The sequence below is a fragment of the Ranitomeya imitator genome, chromosome 4 (assembly GCF_032444005.1).
Source record: "Ranitomeya imitator isolate aRanImi1 chromosome 4, aRanImi1.pri, whole genome shotgun sequence".
Lineage (NCBI taxonomy): Eukaryota > Metazoa > Chordata > Amphibia > Anura > Dendrobatidae > Ranitomeya > Ranitomeya imitator.
This window is the reverse complement of record NC_091285.1, coordinates 511,699,226-511,712,656: the sequence shown is the minus strand read 5'-3', so window position 1 is coordinate 511,712,656 and position 13,431 is coordinate 511,699,226. Positions and strand designations below refer to the sequence as shown.

The 13,431-nt window shown below is 43.5% G+C and overlaps 1 protein-coding gene across 3 annotated transcripts in view; it reads right to left on the bottom strand.

The window, feature by feature from the left end:
- The window catches only part of PDE8A (phosphodiesterase 8A), a 490,200-nt gene that overhangs the window by 197,246 nt on the left and 279,523 nt on the right, over nucleotides 1–13,431 (bottom strand). The window contains exon 1 of one of the 3 annotated variants that reach the window (XM_069766082.1): nucleotides 1,177–1,195. The exons of the other annotated variants lie outside the window; for them this stretch is intronic. The gene's annotated coding sequence lies outside the window, so the exon portion shown is untranslated. Of the gene's footprint in view, nucleotides 1–1,176; nucleotides 1,196–13,431 lie in introns of those variants that run through there. 3 annotated transcript variants of the gene reach the window in all.

Genomic DNA, 13,431 nt, shown 5'->3' with positions numbered 1-13,431 from the left:
AGGATGTGCACACAAACAAAACTCCAAGCAACAACCTACTGAACAATCTCTAAACGCCAACCACGAAGTCCACCTCCAACTCCAAATCAAGCAGTAAGAACTAACACTCGAAATTCCAAATTGCCAGTTGTGAGCATATATAGTAGAGGCACGTGGCAAACACTGAACAGCTAAGACAATTCAGGTAGGAAAGCTCCAGGAACTTCACAGATTAACCCTTGCACTGCCAGCAAGGAAAAAAACGGCACTGTTTAATAAGATACTGAAGTACTTCTAAACATCTTTCCTTAAAAGCACCACTCCAGCGTTTTTTACAGTGCTGGAGTGGCACTTTAACTGTAGGCCCAGTCATACTCACCCTCTGACGTCTTCACAGGTTTTGCAGCTAGTCCTTAGGTGCCATCTTGTTTGCGCAACTTCTGACTGTCTGGAAGTCAGAAGCTACCTCACAAGCGCTCAATGCAAGTCTATGAGAGCCAGAACGAGGCTTTCAGAAATATGTATTGGATATCGACTTTTTTTTTTTTTTTTTTTTTTTTTAAATGGTTTGCTTAAAAATGGCACTGGCTGCACCTGCGCAGTAGCAGTTATCGGTGATTTGATGGCGCCAACAGCGCAGAAGCAGCCATCTTGCTAGAGATTTTTTTTAAAAAACCCCTTCTCCAAGGTGGCGCCGCCGATGCCTGCCATCTTGGAGGAGGAAATTATTTTTGTGTTCACCGTTTAGGAATATTAAAATAAATAAAAACTTGTTTAGGAAATAATGCAGAACTGGAGCCACGAAAAAAAAACAGGAAGAAATGTACAGAAATAACATGATTCAAACAATTTTAACAAATTGCACGCCGGTCCTGATAAAGAGTGCTGGAGCAAGCAAATTCAACAACAGGTCAGAGACAGTACGTTTCAGTAATAATTCAAACCAACCAGAGGCATAGCTAGGGTTTTGGTTCGGGGGGGGGGGGGAGGGCGAAACTTCTGAGTGGGCCCCTAACCAGGTAACCTTGATTACAACTCGGTGACGCACCCTAATAGTGGAGGAGAACCTCAGCAGATGACAGCGCTATTACTGAAGATAATCTCTATATAAACACCAATATATTACCGCCATATGGTCAGTGGTAGATACCAGCCCTACAGAACATAAAACAGTTCACTGCACAGATAATGACTTACCGCTGACGTGCTTTCTGATGGAATCGTTCATTTTTCTCGTCTTTTCCATCTGGCCCAGACCGACATGACAACTTCTTCCAGCTACAACTCGTCTGCAGAGAAAACAACAAAGACACATTTCACTTCTCACATTCCAGCCCCATCACCATCTATTCCCAACCTGCACAAACTCCTCATCCTGCTTATACCTCAATACTGAGCCGCTGCTGCCGTATGTGTCCCTATTACTGCCCCTGATACCCCAATCCTGAGCCGCTGCTGCCGTATGTGTCCCTATTACTGTCCCTGATACCCCAATCCTGAGCCGCTGCTGCCGTATGTGTCCCTATTACTGCCCCTGATACCACAATACTGAGCCGCTGCTGCCGTATGTGTCCCTATTACTGCCCCTGCTGTGTGGTTCTCTGTGCCCTCCAAATTCTAAAGCAACTCTCTAAAATATAGTAATGCCAGGTGCAAGTGCCCTAGAAAACTGTGCCCATATTTTGCCCCTAGAAAGTAATAATGCCCTGTGTGCCCCACAGTAACCCGAGTTCCCCTATAACAATAAGTGCCCACTTTACATTTAATAAAGTCCCGAGTCTCCCCCCTGTACAGCTCCCCTATACATAGAATGATGCTATCTTATACACCGTATAATGCCCCCTCACTGTATAGTACCACCCACACAGTATACTGACTCCTTAGTAGCCCCCAAACTGTTTGATGGCTCCAACAATGTATAATGAACCCCACACTGTAGTCTCCATACTGTATGATGGCCCCCTAGAAAGCCTCCATATACAATAGCATAATGCACCAAATAGCCCACAATATAGTATAATGCACTCCCCATAGGCAGACCATAGCATACGGCAGCCCCCATAGGCAGACCCTGTAATAAGGCAGCACCCCCATAGGCAGACCCTGTAATAAGGCAGCAGACCCTGTAATAAGGCATCCCCCTTAGTTAGACCCTGTAGTAAGGCAGCACCCCCACAGTCAGACCCTGTAATAAAGCAGCCCCTATAGGCAGACCCTGTAATATGGCAGCAGCACCCATTAAAAAAACAAAAAAAAAAAAACCTCTCTTCTTCCTGGTTCCTGCGCTGCTCTCACTGATCTCCTGACAGCGGGCGCCAGGCAGTGACGTCATCACACCCGCTGTCAGTGTCGGTGACGTCAGACACTGACACTGACAGGGGAATGATGGGAGAAGGAGCGCAGCGCTCCTTCTCCCATCGATGCGATCAGCTGTGTCGGTTTAATGCCGGAACAGCTGATCTTCCGGTGATGGCACCGGGCCCCCCGCCTGCTCAGGGGCCCCATAGCAGGAAGATCGATTCTCCCTGCTCTGCCGCAGAATGTAGCTGTATCGGCGCGCTGCGTGCCAATAGTTACAGTAGCGTAGCTCCAGGTGGGCCCTTGCCCCCCTCAGAGCTCCGGGGCGCCCGCACCCTCTGCCCCATTACCTACGCTACTGACAACTTTTGGTACAAATTTTGGGTTTGTTGGCCGCACTCAGTCATGCCCCTGCTTGACCAAACTACGTCCACATTTTAAAAAGTTGCCAGGATGGACTTAAAATCTCAACATTTTGCAGAATTATGAGCTGTGCAAAACTTTGAAAACATTTCAAGCAGGTGTACACCAGAAAACTTGGGAACACTGCTTGATGAATCAGGGGCAATGTGTATTGGTAAGTTTTGGGGTTTGTTTTTTTCATAATTCATAAACAGTATTTTTGTAGACAGAAAAGGAAGCAGAGGTGTCCAGCAGTCACTCGCACTAATGCGATAAGTACGAGTAAAGCCCTGAACAGTTCTGCCTTTTTTATATAATACATGTTTAACACTCGGACAATTTTTTACTACAAGGAAAAACAGTTAACCATAAATTATCAGAACAGCAACCATATTTACTTAAGTATGCCGCATTAACCTTACATCCTAGCGGCTGTAAGTATCCGGCTCCATGTATCTCTCTACTAAGTGGCAAATAGGAGAGCAGCTTTCCAAAGGCCAAAAACAGGAAATTTGATGACATTGTTCAGTGAGCACACGTCAGTAAAGAGTCATCCACAGTGTAAATAACTTCCTCAAAGAAAAGGACAAGTGAGAGAGAACTGCAGGAATCCTCGGCTATCTGCTATACTTCCAGAAAAAAAAGGAGATGCAAAATTATATTTGCAGAGGCTTCATTAAAACTGCATTTGATCATGGGGATGACTAGCATATAGGCAATGTAGGATATAAACAAAAAACCTTAACAACCAGAGGTATTTTTGGTTTTGCATTTTAATTTTTTTTGCTCCCCTTCTTCCCAGAGCCAAACAGCTCTGCAAAAGCTCAGCCTGTGTGAGTGAACACATCACCAAGCAGAGCGAACTCCTGGCACCCCGCAGCATTATACGGTGGTGCAGTCGCCCTCGGCAACCATTTACGGACTGTCCTGTTTCCCAGCTGTGATTCGGTGGATATCGTCATTTTGTTTGCAAGTTTTGGGACAGTAACCATTTACGGTAACTATCAGGGGAATTTTTGGTTTTGCATTTTCATTTTTTGCTCCCCTTTTTCCCCAGAGCCATAACTTTTTTATTTTTTAGTCAAAATGGCCATGTTATGGCTTGTTTTTTGCGGAATGAGTTGTACTTTTGAACAACACCATTGGTTTTACCATGTCGTGTAATAGAAAACGGGAAAAAATTCCAAGTGCGGTGAAATTGCAAAAAAGTGCTATCCCACACTGGTTGTTTGGCTTTTTTGCTAGGTTGACTAAATGCTAAATCTGACCTGCCATTATGATTCTCCAGGTCATTACGAGTTCATGTCTAGCGTCTTTATTATCTAAGAGGTGAAAAAAGCCAGTTTGTAAAAAAAAAAAAAAAATGCAATTTTCCGACACCCGCAGCGTCTATTTTTCATTGTCTCGGGTTGGGCGAGTATTTTTTGCGCACCAAGCGGATTTTAATGATACCATTTTGGTGCAGATATGATCTTTTGATCACCCATTATTGCATTTAATGTAATGTCGCGTCGACAAAAAAAAATGTAATTCTGGAGTCTTGACTTTTTTTTCCCCTCGCTACGCCATTAAGCCATCAGGTTAATCTTTTTTTTATTGATAGATCGGGCGATTCTGAACACGGCGATACCAAATATGTGTAGGTTTGATTTTATTTTTTATTGTTTTATTGTTTTATTTTGAATGGGGTCAAAGGGGGGTGATTTAAACTTTTATCTATTTTTTAAAAACTTTTTTTTTTTTTTTTACTTTTTGCATGCTTCAATAGTCTCCATGGGAGACTAGAAGCTGCCATAACCCGATCGCCTCTGCTACATACAGACGATGATCAGATAGCCTGTATGTAGCAGAATGAATCACTTGCTATGAACGCTGACCACTGGGCGGTGGTCATAGCAATCTGGCAGTGTCAATCAAAGAGGTCTGCAAGAGACCTCTGGTTGTCATGTAAACCAAACAGTGACCCGCAAACACAGATGGAAGATTTCCGGTGTTCTTGACGGGAGCGCATGTTAAATGCAGCGGAAAGATCACGATTCCTCCCGCAGCTGTTAGCGCCACATAGCTTTTCAAAACAGCTGACATGTGCGGGAAAAGATGTGGTCTCACCGCTGGAGCCCACAACAAAGGAAGGGTGTCCAACAACGGCGTACTATTATGACGTGTCGCAAAGGGGTTAAAGGGAACCGGTCAGCAAGATTGTGCACAATAACCTACAGACAGTGTCAGCTCAACGTCATTATACTGATTAAAATGATACCTTGGTAGATGAAATCTGTCTTGTGGTTGTTGTGTAATCTTTATTTTATATTCTGTAGGGCGGCGTGTGTGTGTTTGTGTGTGTGTGTGTGTGGGGGGGGGGGGGGTCTTCATGTGGTGCTCTGCCCCTTAGTTTACATAATTATTATATTGATAGATATGCCTCGGAGCACGGGCATATCATTAACTCAAAATCGAAAATAAACAATAAACAACAACCACAAGACGCATTTCATCAACCAAGGTATCATTTTAATTAGTATAACGGCGCTGACCTGACACTGTTACTGGGCACAATCCTGCTGACAGGTTCCCTTTAAATTATAGCTTGAAAAGGGAAGAATATTTTCTGTATCGTTTCAATAACTGCAGCGTGTTCCCATAAGGCTGCTTTCACACTAGTCCGTCGGTACGGGCAGTCGCACACCGTCAGCCCGACGTACAGTGTGTTAATGTAGCACAACGTGGGCAGCGGATGCAGTTTTACAAAGCATCCGCTGCCCATTGTGAGTTCTGGGGAGGAGGGGGCGGAGTTTCGGCTGCACATGCGCGGTCGAAAATGGCGGACTCGACGCACAAAAAAGTTACATGTAACTTTTTGTGCCGAGGGTCCGCCAAAACACGACGCATCCATCGCACGATGCATCCGTCGCACGACGGATGCGATGTGTGGCCATACGTCGCAATGCGTCGCTAATGCAAGTCTATGGAGAAAAAACCGCATCCTGTGGGCAACTTTGCAGGATGCTTTTTTCTCCAAAACGACGCATTGCGACGTACAGCAAACAACGCTAGTGTGAAAGTAGCCTAATCTGTACAGGGAATGTACTCAGATTCTTCTGCCCAAGGTCAATGATCTGATTTCCCTCAAGCACATACAAACTCACGTACTACAGTCAGTTTCATGGGAAGCCAATTAGCCTGGGCATGTTTTGGATATATAGTACAGGATGTACAATTTCCCAGAAACTTTGTTTCTTACATAATTTGTTTGTTGTAGCCAGTTACAAACCAAAATCACTATTCTTTATCTATACTTCTATTATTTTGCACACATCATTGAGCCTTTACAAATCAATTCTCCAAATATATATAATGGAGCAGGTCCGAATAACAGTTAAGGGAGAGAAGCCTATAATCTAACAAGCTATTCCTATAAAGATAAATGCACACAGATAAAGCCTAATATATAAACGGTGCTCCAATTAAATTTGTTGGAAAAAAATAAATAAATAAATAAATAAAGGGAACACTTGAATAACAGAATATAACTTCTGTGAAATCAAACCGTCCACTTAGCCACTTAGGATGCAACACTGTTTGACAATCAATTTCACATGCTGTTGTGCAAATGGTTTTTTCAAATGCTGTTGTGACAACAGATGGAAATTATTGGCAATTATCAAGACACACTCGATAAAGGAGTGGTTCTGCAGGTGGGGACTAGGACTACATCTCAGTACCAATGCTTTCTGGCTGATGTTTGTGTCACTTTTGAATGTTGGTTGTGCTTTCACACGTGGTAGCATGAGACGGACTCTACAACCCACACAAGTGGCTCAGGTAGTGCATCTCATCCAGGATGGCACATCAATGCGAGCTGTGGCAAGAAAGTTTGCGGTGTCTGTCAGCGTAAAGTCCAGAGGCGCTACCAGGAGACAGGCCAGTACACCAGGAGATGTTGGGGGGGATGGCCATAGGAGGCCAACAACCCAGCAGCTGGACCACTACCTCAGCCTTTGTGCAAAGAGGAACAGGAGGAGCACTGCTAGAGCCCTGCAAAATGACCTCCAGAAGCCAAAAATGTGCATGTCTGCACAAATGGTTAGAAACCGACTCCATGAGGATGGTCTGAGTGCCCGACGTCCACAGATGGGGGTTGTGCTCACAGCCCAACACCGTGCAGGACGCTTGGCATTTGCCACAGAACACCAGGATTGGCAAATTCTCCACTGATGCTCTTCGCTCTTTTCAGATGAAAGCAGGTTCACACTGAGCACATGTGACAGAGTCCGGAGACGCCGTGGAGAGCGATCTGCTGCCTACAACATCCTTCAGCATGACCAGCTTGGCAGTGGGTCAGTAATGGTGTGGGGTGGCATTTCTTTGGAGGGCCGCACAGCCCTCCGTGTGCTCGTCAGAGGTAGCCTGACTGCCATTAGGTACCGAGATGAGATCCTCACACCCCTTGTGAGAGCATATGCTGGTGTGGTTGGCCCTGGGTTCCTTCTAATGCAGGACAATGCCAGACCTGGCTGGAGTGTCAGCAGTTCCTGCAAGATGAAGGCATTGAAGCTATGGACTAGTCCGCCCGTTCCCCAGACCTGAATCCGATTGAAAACATCTGGGACACTGTCTCGCACCATCCACCAACGTCAGGTTGCACCACAGACTGTCCAGGACTTGGCGGATGCTTTAGTCCAAGTCTGGGAGGAGATCCCTCAGGAGACCATCCGCCGCCTCATCAGGAGCATGCCCAGGCGTTGTAGGGAGGTCATACAGGCACGTGGAGGCCACACACACACACACACTACTGTGCATCATTTCCTTGTCTTGAGGAATTTCCACTGAAGTTGGATTAGCCTGTAACTTAATTTTCCACTTTGATTTTGAGCATCATTCCAACTCCAGACCTCTGTGGGAAATTAGTTGTGATTTCCGTTGATAATTTTTTGGTTTTATTGTTCTCAACACATTCCACTTGTTACGAAACTGCAGCACAGAACTAGGAGAGATGGTGGAAAGCTGACCCTGCACTAAGACTTGGCTGAAACGATGGAGTGGGCGACCCATTCCTTGCGAATAGACCCACCAACGATCCTAGTCTAAACTCAGCGAAGAACTATAGATAAGGGGAAGGTCGTCCCTAAAAGATCTAAGGACTAGGTACAAAAAAAACAGATCACCTCCTAATAGGAAACACAGAGAAGGCTGCAGAAACAAACTGAAAAAAACAAAAGATAGCAGAACCAGAGATCCCATAACTGCAAAATAAACACAGAAAGCTGTCTAAGCACCTAGCCAGAACCCTAGCGGATTTAGGCTATGTGGCACACGATGCGGAATTGCTGCGGATCGAACCGCTGCAGATCCGCACTGTGATGTCCAGTATAAAAAAAAAAAAAAAAAAAAAAAAAAAAAAAGCTGTGCAGACAGTGCAGAAAAATCAGTGCGGAATTGCTGCGGATTTCAAATAAGTGCATGTCACTTGTGCGGATCTGCAGCGGTTCTGCACCCCTCCATGTTAAAATTCTGCAGTGGCCCAAAACCACTGAAAATCTGCACAAAATCCACATCAATTCCGCATAAAAAAACGCAGCAAATCCGCAGCTGTGGATTCTGCCAGGAGATGAGGATTTTGTGCAGAAAATTCTGCACCTCTTTTCCTACGTGTGCACATACCCTAACACTTGTCCAGCAAGGAATGGGAGGCAGGTGCTGGGTAATAAAGGGTGATACAATCACCAGACCAAGACAACCGAGCACCAGGGGAAAAAGACCAGCAGCCAGAAAACCACAACAAGATGGCGGATGGTCAAAACAAAACACCACTATGTAATGAATAAAGATTCACAACTGGAATATTTCATTCAGTGATAACTAGGATGCAGGATTTTAGTGTTCCCTTCAGTGTCTATTCCATTTGCACAACAGCATGTGAAATTGTCAGACAGTGTGGCTTCCTAAGTGGACAGTTTGATTTCACAGAAGTTTAATTTACTTGGAGTTATATTCTGTTGTTTAACCCCTATCTGACCTCGGACGGGATAGTACATCCGAGGTCAGATCCCCTGCTTTGATGCAGGGCTTCGCGGTGAGCCCGCATCAAAGCCGGGACATGTCAGCTGTTTTGAACAGCTGACATGTGCCCGTAATAGGCGCGAGCAGAATCGCGATCTGCCCGCACCTATTAACTAGTTAAATGCCGCTGTCAAACGCAGACAGCGGCATTTAACTACCACTTCCGGCCGGGGGGCCGGAAATTACGTAATCGCCGACCCCCGTCACATGATCGGGGGTCGGCGATGCGTCTCCATTGTAACCATAGAGGTCCTTGAGACCTCTATGGTTACTGATCGCCGGTGGCTGTGAGCGCCACCCTGTGGTCGGCGCTCACAGCACACCCGATTTTCAGCTACATAGCAGCGATCAGCAGATCGCTGCTATGTAGCAGAGCCGATCGTGCTGTGCCTGCTTCTAGCCTCTCATGGAGGCTATTGAAGCATGGCAAAAGTAAAAAAAAAAAAGTTGAAAAAAAATGTTAAAAAAAAAAAAAAAAAATATAAAAGTTTAAATCACCCCCCTTTCGCCCCAATCAAAATAAATCAATAAAAAAAATATAAAATCTACGCATATTTGGTATCGCCGCACTCAGAATCGCCCGATCTATCAACTAAAAAAAAGCATTAACCTGATCGCTAAACAGCGTAGCGGGAAAAAAATTCAAAACGCCAGAATTACGTTTTTTTTGGTCGCCGCGATATTGCATTAAAATGCAATAACGGGCGATCAAAAGAACGTATCTGCACCGAAATGCTATCATTAAAAACGTCATCGCAGGCACGCAAAAAATAAGCCCTCAACCGACCCCAGATCACGAAAAATGGAGACGCTACGGGTATCGGAAAATGGCGCAACTTTTTTTTATTTATTTTTTTTTAAGCAAAGTTTGGAATTTTTTTTCACCACTTGGATAAAAAATAACCTAGTCATGTTAGGTGTCTATGAACTCGTACGGACCTGGAGAATCATAACGGCAGGTCAGTTTTAGCATTTAGTGAACCTAGCAAAAAAGCCAAACAAAAAACAAGTGTGGGATTGCACTTTTTTTGCAATTTCATCGCACTTGGAATTTTTTTCCCGTTTTCTAGTACACAACATGCTAAAACCAATGACGTCGTTCAAAAGTACAACTCGTCCCGCAAAAAATAAGCCCTCACATGGCCAAATTGACGGAAAAATAAAAAAGTTATGGCTCTGGGAAGGAGGGGAGTGAAAAACGAACACGGAAAAACGAAAAATCCCAAGGTCATGAAGGGGTTAAGTGTTCCCTTTATTTTTTGAGCAGTGATAGATTATATATAGATAGATACACAACAAAAATAGACTTTAAAACTGAATAGCAAAAACAAGGAACAATGAAAGCAAAGAGGCTGCTGAGTACATGGCAGCAGGTTTTCTACAGGTTCGTGTCAGTCCTCCGTACTCATGAGCCTGTATAACCCCGCCCCCAGTACTGATTGGAAGCTTTCTGCCTATGCACACAGAAAGCTGCCAATCAGTGTTGCGGCAGGGCTATACAGAGCTCAGCATTCAGGGAACTGGTAGATCTGCTGCAGAAAAATCAATTATTTTATCAAAATGATAGCCAGTAGCCCAGTAAAAAACACATCGGAAAAATCAGGATCTCTGCCTCGACATCATGTTGCTCTCACATTAGGTGGCAAAAACCTAAAGACAGATTCCCTTTATTACTTGTAAATCTGAAAGAAACCCACCTAAACCAAACAAGACATATCAACCAATACTAACGATTTCCAAAATATTCTAGACAAACCCAAGAATAAGAAAATAATCTTGTAAAGTTGGTTCAAATAATGGGGTATACGTAAGCAGTACAATCATATTCTATTATGTGATAGCTAATTATGTGATAGCTAAACAGCCATCACACAGCTTTCTGATATGCTTGATCCACCATATAGTCAAGAGATGAATAGTATTTCTAGATGAAACTACACTCCTATTGAAACTTCAATTAGTGCTAGTTCTACAGCAAACCATGTGTGTGTATAATATACACACATATATATATATACACATATACACATATATACACATATATACACATATATATATATATATATATATATATATATATATATATATATATATATATATATATATACACACACACACATATACAGTTAGGGCCAGAAATATTTGGACAGTGACACAATTTTCGCGAGTTGGGCTCTGCATGCCACCACATTGGATTTGAAATGAAACCTCTACAACAGAATTCAAGTGCAGATTGTAACGCTTAATTTGAAGGGTTGAACAAAAATATCTGATAGAAAATGTAGGAATTGTACACATTTCTTTACAAACACTCCACATTTTAGGAGGTCAAAAGTAATTGGACAAATAAACATAACCCAAACAAAATATTTTTATTTTCAATATTTTGTTGCAAATCCTTTGGAGGCAATCACTGCCTTAAGTCTGGAACCCATGGACATCACCAAACGCTGGGTTTCCTCCTTAATGCTTTGCCAGGCCTTTACAGCCGCAGCCTTCAGGTCTTGCTTGTTTGTGGGTCTTTCCGTCTTAAGTCTGGATTTGAGCAAGTGAAATGCATGCTCAATTGGGTTTAGATCTGGAGATTGACTTGGCCATTGCAGAATGTTCCACTTTTTGGCACTCATGAACTCCTGGGTAGCTTTGGCTGTATGCTTGGGGTCATTGTCCATCTGTACTATGAAGCGCCGTCCAATCAACTTTGCAGCATTTGGCTGAATCTGGGCTGAAAGTATATATCGGTACACTTCAGAATTCATCCGGCTACCCTTGTCTGCTCTTATGTCATCAATAAACACAAGTGACCCAGTGCCATTGAAAGCCATGCATGCCCATGCCATCACGTTGCCTCCACCATGTTTTACAGAGGATGTGGTGTGCCTTGGATCATGTGCCGTTCCCTTTCTTCTCCAAACTTTTTTCTTCCCATCATTCTGGTACAGGTTGATCTTTGTCTCATCTGTCCATAGAATACTTTTCCAGAACTGAGCTGGCTTCTTGAGGTGTTTTTCTGCAAATTTAACTCTGGCCTGTATTTTTGGTATTGATGAATGGTTTGCATCTAGATGTGAACCCTTTGTATTTACTGTCATGGAGTCTTCTCTTTACTGTTGACTTAGAGACAGATACACCTACTTCACTGAGAGTGTTCTGGACTTCAGTTGATGTTGTGAACGGGTTCTTCTTCACCAAATTAAGTATGCGGCGATCATCCACCACTGTTGTCATCCGTGGACGCCCAGGCCTTTTTGAGTTCCCAAGCTCACCAGTCAATTCCTTTTTTCTCAGAATGTACCCAACTGTTGATTTTGCTACTCCAAGCATGTCTGCTATCTCTCTGATGGATTTTTTCTTTTTTTTCAGCCTCAGGATGTTCTGCTTCACCTCAATTGAGAGTTCCTTTGACCGCATGTTGTCTGCTCACAGCAACAGCTTCCAAATGCAAAACCACACACCTGGAATCCACCCCTGACCTTTTAACTACTTCATTGCTTACAGGTTAACGAGGGAGACGCCTTCAGAGTTAATTGCAGCCCTTAGAGTCCATTGTCCAATTACTTTTGGTCCCTTGAAAAAGAGGACGCTATGCATTACAGAGCTATGATTCCTAAACCCTTTCTCCGATTTGGATGTGGAAACTATCATATTGCAGCTGGGAGTGTGCACTTTCAGCCCATATTATATATATATATATATATATATATATATATATATATATATATATATATATATATATATAATTGTATTTCTGAACATGTTTTTGTAAACAGCTAAAACAACAAAACTTGTGTCACTGTCCAAATATATTTCTGTCTGGCCCTAACTGTATATACATACATATACACACACACATACATATATATATATATATATATACATATACATATATATATACATATACATATATACACACACACACACACACACTCACATACATTATATACAGGACCACGAAGGCTACTTCTACAGGTGGGTGCAGGTCATGGGTGCAAGTTGTGTAATAGTTACGTAAATGTATTAAAGCTGCATGCACAGCGAGTTGCATGACTTGAAATTGAATACTTTAGTTCTACAAAAATGATGTATGAGAATTATAAATGATTGATACATACACTATTATGATGGTGGATCCAACTAATTTCTGTGGACAAACCCCCAAAGAAACCAGGCTTTTATTTATCGCAAAAAAAAAAAAAAAAAAAAATCTTTATTGATATCCAATATACTGAAAAACTGTACGTGTTCTTGGAAGATGCACAGGAGTCTTTGGGGGCCGTTAGGAATAGTATTACCGTATATACTCGAGTATAAGCCGAGATTTTCAGCCCAAATTTTTGGGCTGAAAGTGCCCCCCTCGGCTTATACTCGAGTCACGGTAGCGGTGGGGTCGGCAGGTGAGGGGGTGAGGGCGCTGAGGTATACTTACCTAGTCCCAGCGATCCTCGCGCTGTCCCTGCCTTCCTCCCCGTCTTCTGTGCTGCAGCTTCTTCCCCTCTTCAGCGGTCACGTGGGACCGCTCATTAGAGGTATGAATAAGCGGCTCCACCTCCCATAGGGGCGGAGCCGCCTATTCATTTCTCTAATCAGCGGTGCCGGTGACCGCTGACAGGAAGAGGCTGCAGCACAGAAGACGGGGAGGAAGGCAGGGACAGCGCGAGGATCGCTGGGACTAGGTAAGTATGTTATATTCAC